The sequence below is a fragment of the Petromyzon marinus genome, chromosome 5 (assembly GCF_048934315.1).
Source record: "Petromyzon marinus isolate PM22_M1 ecotype Great Lakes invasive population chromosome 5, UKy_Petmar_22M1.pri1.0, whole genome shotgun sequence".
Lineage (NCBI taxonomy): Eukaryota > Metazoa > Chordata > Hyperoartia > Petromyzontiformes > Petromyzontidae > Petromyzon > Petromyzon marinus.
In genome coordinates, this window is record NC_133671.1 from 1,518,739 (window position 1) to 1,526,717 (window position 7,979).

The following is a 7,979-nucleotide window of genomic DNA, read 5'->3' on the forward strand; positions in this document are numbered from 1 at the left end:
TAGCCTCAACACTGTGGTCGACGGATACCCAGTGTCTGAGGTTATGTGTCTTGTAAAGGTTTGATAATTCTCACATGAAAAAAAAACAGTCAGACAATCTCAACTACTGTCACGCGACGCGAAGTCTTCGCGAGCAGAGTGGGGGAATTGAGGGGGTCGGCGCCACCTGATGGCTTGACGGAGCGGCGAGTGCCGGCCTGGAGCCGGTCCCTCCCCTCTGCCAGGCTCTCCTGCGAAATCATTTCTCGAAACCGCTCGCAACAGTGCTTTCTCCAAGCGACGCCCTCCTGGAGGGTACTTCCCTCCAAGTGCATCATCGTGCGCCACCAGTTAATCTTCACACACTTCGGCTGGACAACTACTCCGCACCTCACGACCTTACACCGGGGTGAATACTCTATCCTCCGCTTCGTTGAGTTGGAGGTGCCCGTACAATCATAGGTTTTATAGGGTGTCTCTATATAGGTGGATATCTCTACACGTATATGGGTGTGTCTGTGCATGTATGTACCAACTGTATATGTAACCAGCGACTTGCTTAATTTCCTGCCTGCTAGCCTTCAACACTTCACGTGACCTCGAGTCTGCATTAACCACAAATACTCGTGGTAAAACATGCATGTTATCATCTTAAGACTGGCAAAAATGGGTTGCCATCAATAAAACATTTGTTTAACCCGAGCTATTGATGCTTTGGCGTTTCCATCGTCCTTGTTGTGGTTCGCCTTTTGCCATTTTGTTGTTATGGGTCTATAGCAACTGGTGAGACAAAGTCTGTCTCTGGTGTAGACCCAATCCGTTTCAAAGACAATGCTTTACATTAGCTAACAAAAACCCAAGTTCGTTTACATTTTCACCACTAATAAGGAAAGTATTTTATTTGTGTTTTAATGTTTTCACTTCAAAGTTAACTTGAAACCCTGGAAGTAATTCATCCTCTTCATCAACTAACCGAAAGGATATAGTAATAGGTTTTACCCTTTTAACTGGCACAAAAACTGACACCTTTATTCAAGGCATCATGTTTGCAATAACCACAACACAAGCAGTCAAGAGAGGGGTGTGGACCAATCAAATTCAAGGACAGTGCATATTATTATCAGAGTTGTCTCTTTTGTTTGCATTTTGACTGCTTGTGTTGTGGTTATTGCAATCATGATGCCTTGAATAAAGTTGTTAGTTTTTGTGCCAGTTAAAAGGGTAAAACCTATTACTATATCTTGTTCCTGGCAAAGGTCTCATAATGTAAATAACCGAAAGGATTTGAGACATGTAAATATTAAATCGACAACCAAGTGTAAAGTGGATGCCAACAGTGTGTTTATGCCAGAATCAGTACCCCGATAATTTAGTAAAATTGCAATCGTAAGAGATATGTGGTGTCCAGGTGATGCACCGGTATAAAAATGACACCACCGTGGCTTGGAAATGTTAACTAACTCGGCTGGTATACAGAAAGTCGTCGGTTCAACCCCGACCCTGACCTCTATATATTCGGAGTTCGCATGCCTTTCTCCCCGTGGTCGTGTGGAAATTTATCCGGGTCCTCTGGTTTTTACCTCCACATTTAGAATCAACATCAAGTGTCAAGATTATTTGGTTGGTATACATTTCCACGTGATGATAAGCCACTTCTTTGAGCTATAATTTGTGATAGCCAGGTCACTTCTGGAAGAGAGCTACACAGCTCAGTGGGGCCTTATCTGGTAACATATATAGTTTAAGAATTTATAGTTTTAATTCAGGCATGGGGTATCCCAGTCTATCCAATTTCTAAACAACCCCCCTCTTTAATTCAATAAAGACCAAATCTAGACCCGTTTCCTGCTTGTAATGTGTTACAGGTACTCCTTGACAAATGCGATAGATGCGTTCCTGGAAAAAGCACAAATCTCAAAATCGCGTGTCAAAATAAATTTTCCGATAAGAAATAGTGGTCAAGCAAAGGGTTAGGGGATTTCACTTGCAGTCATAATCGCCTATAATAATACTAGCCTAGAAAAATATAATACATAGCGACCGAGACAGCCAACAACTGTCTGACCACGCAATTATCGAGTGAAGGCGGCAGCGATGAAGGCGGTGAAGACGACAGCGATGGCAAGACGAGTCCACTACCAGAACCGGCAGCCCGGAGCTCTCGCTCTATGCTGCTTTTATCCTACTCAGTGCGGCCTTGCTCTGTCCTGGTCGCGCCTCCCTTTTGGAACCCACAAGCGGGTTCCAGGGGCTTCCCGATGAGGTCTTTCGTGACCCTTGCCCCAGTTCCTCCGCCCTGCCGGCACACAGACGTGTACATGCTCAATGGTGTGTGCGCTAACTGTCCACCGCAGTCGTCGCTGCTGGACAACATTCGGTGCTATGTCACTACACATGTACAGTACACACAATATAATACCTGGTCCTTAATTCTTAACCACCTGTGATCTCTTGCTACAGTACCCTCTCAGTAATTACCCCTTCACCACATGTGCCCCTTCTTCTCCGGATGTTAGACATCTAGCCACCTGTGTTCTTAATTATCTTTTCACACCAGTTATCGGACCCCACTGGCTGCTGGCAACACCATTGGGTTGCGGTGCCAGGCTATGGTGGTGTATGTCGCATTGCAGATGACGTTATTCCGAAAGTTACCTCGGGTATGTCAATAAATGGTATCCATTCAAAGCACGTGTTATTTAAAAATGGCATACCACAAAAGCACGTAAACCGAGGATTGCCTGTATTATTATATTGCACTATTATTATTTAGCATTATAAAAATTAAAAATAAGGACAAGGGACGGTTGTGCGATTGTGTGTATGTATGTGAAACTTTTTTCGCACTGTACATAGCCAACCTTGCTAATCGGAAGTGCAGGGGGGAAGGATAACAAACTTAACCCAACAGCAGTTGTAAAGAAATTAGTTTTCAATTCAGTATAGTGGTGTAGTGTATAGTAATGTATAGTGTAGTGTATAGTAGTGCATTGTATAGTAATGTATAGTGCACTGTATAGTAGTGTATTGTATAGTGTGGTGTATCATCGTGTCATGTGTAGAGTATAGTGTAGTATATAGTGTGTAGCGTATAGTATGGTAGTGCACCGTACATACCCAACCATGCTAATTGGAAGTGCGGGGGGAAGCACAACAAACTCACCAAAAAAAGGCGAGTTTAACACGTAGTAGGGCTTTCGCGACCAATATTATCCATAACAAAGACATTTTTTTGGGGGGGGGGTTAGCTCGTGTTAATATAAATCTGCCGTTAAACTCGCCACTACTCGACACAGCTAATGATGTCCATAATAACCTTTATTATAACCTTCATTATTATATTATTATGGACAATTTGGCCATGCAACCCAAACTATCGCCGACAGTGAACCCACTGTGGCATGTGCCCTTTCAACATTGGAGAAGGAGGAACAGCAAAATGACATGAATGCTCACTCTCTGCTGAAGTCCTCTCGTCGTGGCGAGGAGGCTTACTTCAACATTAGCATTGGCTACCCCTCGCGATGTTGCCATGCGGGAGACTAGAATAGAATTTTGAATTTTGTGTTCTAAACAACCTAAGTATGAGTATGAAAGAGAGGATATTAAAAATGAATTAGGCAGTGGTGTTAAATGTTGTAAATTCCTTGGTGGGCCTTGCCTGGTAAGAATGGGGATGGGTTTAGTTGTTTAGGGACAAAATAGGGAAACATTACACATAGCTACTGCGGATTTGTGAAATAGAACAGGTTGTGGTAATTAAGAACGCAGGTGGCCGAATGTCTAACATCTGGAGAATAATAAAGAACAGAGGTGACCGCCTGTCTAACATCCAGAGAGGCAGGCACTGGAAGAAGAGACGACAGGCGGTAGCTAATTAAGGACGGGGGTGGGGGGGGGGCATCGCCAACAGTCGGGGCCCTTGCCTGGCATGAATACGAGTTGGTGGCTACGCTGGAGCAGTCCTCATCGGAGAGATGTGAACATCTACACATTCGGAAATAAAGACTTACGGTCCTCTTCATGAACGTCTCGTCAGAGCTTCTTTACAGTTGTATTTGTATGTTTGGAGGTGATTTGTTTGTCTTTCCTGTACTTTGCATTTCTATCGTGTTTGTGTGCTTGTGTTTGTTGTTGTGAAGTTGTGACCCCATGCTCCTTCTGAACATTTGTGATAAAGAGCTTTATAGCTCTTTGGATTCCTCCACAATAAATATTATGATAAAAAAAATTACATATTCTTTGGGTCTTTCGTTAAAGCCACGTAGAGATAAAAATAATACAAATATAAAAAAATATCACGACGTTTCGATCGCAACATAAGCAATCATCAGGTGAAAAAATATAGCGGGAGAGTTGCTGAGGCATGAAAAAATATAGTGGGAGAGGTGCTGAAGCAGGATATTATATAGGTTTGAGATGGGTGTATCCCAAGGGTATGTGGGCAGGGCTAGAGATGGAATTTGCGTGTAAATGTAAGATCGGAGAGCTGATATACCTCCACGACAACGAAGCTGTGGAGGTGGCCATTTTATTGCGAGAGATTCGCATGTCAATCTGTTAATGTAAAATTAGTATGTCAATGTAAGAAAACCGGGCGCAACGGTGGCTGTATTAATGAGACATTTAGCCTGTTAATGTAAGATTAGCATGTCAAAGTAAGAAACTCTGGGTGCCACTACCACATCGAGGAAAACAAAGCTGTGGAGGTGGCCATTGTATTGTGAGAGATTAGCATGTCAATGTAAGATAACCACCGCAATGGTGGCTGTGTTAGTGAGACATTTAGCCTGTTCAAAAACGAGAGCCACCACCACATCGAGCGAAAGGAGCAGCGGTGGCTGTGTTAGTGAGACATTTAGTCTGTTAATGTAAAGACATTTAACCTTGTAATGTAACTCAGAGATTCGGAAATAACTGCTAACATCGGCAGGTAGGATGGAAACGTCACAGCCAGTTATGACTTTAAACTGGTTAATAACATCCTTCAAATGATTACTCAGTTTGTACCCATCTTCTCGGTTGAAATTGTGTCTGTGTTTATATATCTGGATGGCTTCATGAACGAATCTTTATTGATAGCCAGTGGGTTTGCAGAGTACCTTCGTCTTGGAAAAATCAATTTCGCGTGTGCCCACAGTGTTAAAACAATGATGAGCCATGGCCGAGGAATTGGTCCTATCATGTTTCAGATCTGCCTTATGTTCACGAACATGGTCTGATACATGTCGCTTATTTTCCCCAATGTAACAACTGTCGCAGACACAGCTGAGTTTGTAGACACCGGGGTATTGCATGTCAGGGATCACATCCTTCACAGATGGGATCAGATCACAAATTTTATGTACTGTGTTGAATAGAACATGGATTTTGTGTTTGCTCATGATTTTGGAAATCTTTTTGGTAACCCCTGCAATGTATGGCAAAGTGATGGTTTTGATTAGGTCCTTAGATGGTTCTTTCCCAACGGTTGGGGTGATAGCTTTTCGGATTGTGTGGTCCGAATATACACTCATCTTGAGAGCTTGGTGTACATTCTCCAGTTCACTGGCTAGGTGGTGATGGCCGGAAATACGAGGTCTATGGTGCAGAGTTTTAATGAGGGAGTTCTTCTGGGCTGGATGGTGGTGGCAGTAGTCAGGTTTTAGGTATGGGTGGCTTTCCTGTAAACAGTGTCCCATTGAGCCATCTGGTTTCTTTTCGATTAAAACATCCAAGAATGGTAACTTGCCATCCTTTTCCAGCTCCATGGTGAATTTGATGGCTGGGTGTATGGAATTTATGTGGTTGAATAATTGTCCCAGCACTGGTAGACCATGTGGTCAGATGATGAACGTGTCATCTACATATCTCTTCCACAAGGAAGGACGTAGGGTGGATGCCTGGATGGCATCTGTCTCAAAATTTTCCATGAAAACATTGGCTGCAACTGGAGATAAGGGAGAAGCATTGAGGTACCTTCAACTTGTTTGAAGAATATTCCATTCCAGGTGAAGTCAGTGTTGGTGAGGCAGTGTGTAACCAGGACCGTTACATCAGCATTCAGTACTTGTTGGACCAAATCTTCAATGATTGCAATGGTATCAGGCACCGGAACTTTGGTAAACAAAGATACTATGTAGAACCGGGCAAGCAAATCACCTGAAGATAGTGAGATGTCCTTAATTAGAGATACTAAGTGAGCTCATTACAGCTGAGGTGGTCTTACCAGTAAATAGATGTACAGTGAGGGAAAAAGTATTTGATCCCCTGCTGATTTTGTACATATGCCCACTGACAAAGAAATGATCAGTCTATAATTTTAATGGTAGGTTCATTTGAACAGTGAGAGACAGAGTAACAACAAAAAAAATCCAGAAAAACGCATGTCAAAAATATTATAAATTTATTTGTATTTTAATGAGGGAAATAAGTATTTGACCCCTCTGCAAAACATGACTTAGTACTTGGTGGCAAAACCCTTGTTGGCAATCACAGAGATCAGACGTTTCTTGTAGTTGGCCACCAGGTTTGCACACATCTCAGGAGGGATTTTGTCCCACTCCTCTTTGCAGATCTTCTCCAAGTCATTAAGGATTCGAGGCTGACGTTTGGCAACTCGAACCTTCAGCTCCCTCCACAGATTTTCTATAGGATTAAGATCTGGAGACTGGCTAGGCCACTCCAGGACCTTTATGTGCTTCTTCTTGAGCCACTCCTTTGTTGCCTTGGCCGTGTGTTTTGGGTCATTGTCATGCTGGAATACCCATCCATGACCCATTTTCAATGCCCTGGCTGAGGGAAGGAGGTTCTCACCCAAGATTTGATGGTACATGGCCCCGTCCATCGTCCCTTTATGTGTTGAAGTTGTCCTGTCCCCTTAGCAGAAAAACATCCCCAAAGCATAATGTTTCCACCTCCATGTTTAACGGTAGGGATGGTGTTTTTGGGATCATAGGCAGCATTCCTCCTCCTCCAAACACGGCGAGTTGAGTTGATGCCAAAGAGCTCCATTTTGGTCTCATCTGACCACAACACTTTCACCCAGTTGTCCTCCGAATCATTCAGATATTCATTGGCAAACTTCAGACGGGCATGTATATGTGCTTTCTTGAGCAGGGGGACCTAGCGGGCGCTGCAGGACTTCAGTCCTTCCCGACGTAGTGTGTTACCAATTGTTTTCTTGGTGACTATGGTCCCAGCTGCCTTGAGATCATTGACAAGATCTCCCGTGTAGTTCTGGGCTGATTCCTCACCGTTCTCATGATCATTGCAACTCCACGAGGTGAGATCTTGCATGGAGCCCCAGGCCGAGGGAGATTGACAGTTCTTTTGTGCTTCTTCCATTTGCGAATAATCGCACAAACTGTTGTCACCTTCTCACTAAGCTGATTGGCAATGGTTTTGTAGCCCATTCCAGCCTTGTGTAGGTCTACAATCTTGTCCCTGACATCCTTGGAGAGCTCTTTGGTCTTGGCCATGGTCGAGAGTTTGGAATATGATTGATTGGTTGCTTCTGTGGACAGGTGTCTTTTATACAGGTGTAGTGCCTTGGATTCACTCGGACGACAATCGCCTTTCTTCCACCGTCACTTTTATTTCCATCGTTCCGCACACACACACACACACTAAATAATTTCACACACACACACTATATATAATTTCTCCTCTCTGCGCTCCGCCAACTCGAACACTCGAATTCCCCTCAGCACCGTCCGCTCATACTCCTTGTCTCCACACACAGTCTCTTCTTTTCTCACCGCACACACAGTGGTTCTATCTCTATCTCCTCACACAGTGACTCGTCTATCTCTTCACACGCAGTGACTCTGTCTATCTCTTCATACACAGTGACCTGTCTATCTCCTCACACACAGTGACTTGTCTATCTCTTCACACACAGTGACTTGTCTATCGCTAACTCTCCCTGTACCTACCTATACCGTAATCTCCACTCTGCTAACGCTAACTCTCGCTATCGCTATTTATTGTCCTCTGGGTTCGGCTCTAAATCTATTTCC